Raw genomic sequence first — 984 nt, 5'->3', positions numbered from 1 at the left:
AGCCAGGGCAGGGAGGCTCAGTGTCCCACTTTTGCATTGTGAAAAGGTGGTCACCCTAGCACTAACAGACAGTTATAAAGGATGGGGATTTTCAGACACAGCCAGTGCTCAGGCAGCCCTTAGAGGACAGGAGTTTAAGCTTTTCAGGTTGTTGTGGGAAAGCAGAACTCAGCTTTCAAGTCTGCCCAACCTGTTCTTGCACAGCTCCAGGGACGAAGATCCCACAACATCTCTGGACCCTGTCCCAGTCCTTGACCCACTTTCCTATACTGAAAATTCCTCCTAATCTCGCATCTGAATTTCCTCTGCTGTAGTTTAAGATCATGGCTTCCAGCTCTGTCCCCTACAGCCACATAAGTAGGTGATCTCCATCCTCTTCCATAATCACCACAATCCATAGCAGATTATCTAGAAAGAACGCCACTATCCACAATTTTTGAAGATCAAACTTTTCCCGTTTTGAAGTGGCCATCTACCCTTACAACTACCAAAAAGACCCATTTGGAATAAACTCTACACCATGTATAAATATAGTAACTGGGTAGAAGCAGGGGGGAGGGGAATAATACAAGTATACACAATCCCAGGCCACATTTCTTTCTGTTTTTCTTTATCATTTATATTTATGACCTTGGCAGACAAGTCAGTATGATTGTTGTAACTAGAACAAAGATATGATACAACATTAGTGGTTAGTACCATCTTTCCAATAACATTTTAATTTTTATAAAACTTGTGGTTCTTTATCACTCTTACAAGGCTCTAGGTAACTTCTTCAGAAAAAGGATTTACTTAAATACGAGAGTCTTATTCTTTACAATGCGGCTGTTGGATCTATTTTGAAGTTACAATTACAAAAAATCCTTATCCATTATTAAAGCAGATAAAGGCAACATATAAATGAAAACATTTCATCTCGCAGCAGTGTCCTCCAGGTCTGGAGAGGGAAAAAAGGAGGGTTGTATTGGGGGGGGGGGGGGGGGG

Source organism: Gavialis gangeticus, unplaced genomic scaffold, assembly GCF_001723915.1.
Source record: "Gavialis gangeticus isolate Ggan-Ray unplaced genomic scaffold, GavGan_comp1, whole genome shotgun sequence".
NCBI classification, from domain to species: Eukaryota; Metazoa; Chordata; order Crocodylia; family Gavialidae; genus Gavialis; species Gavialis gangeticus.
This window is presented reverse-complemented; position numbering follows the sequence as displayed.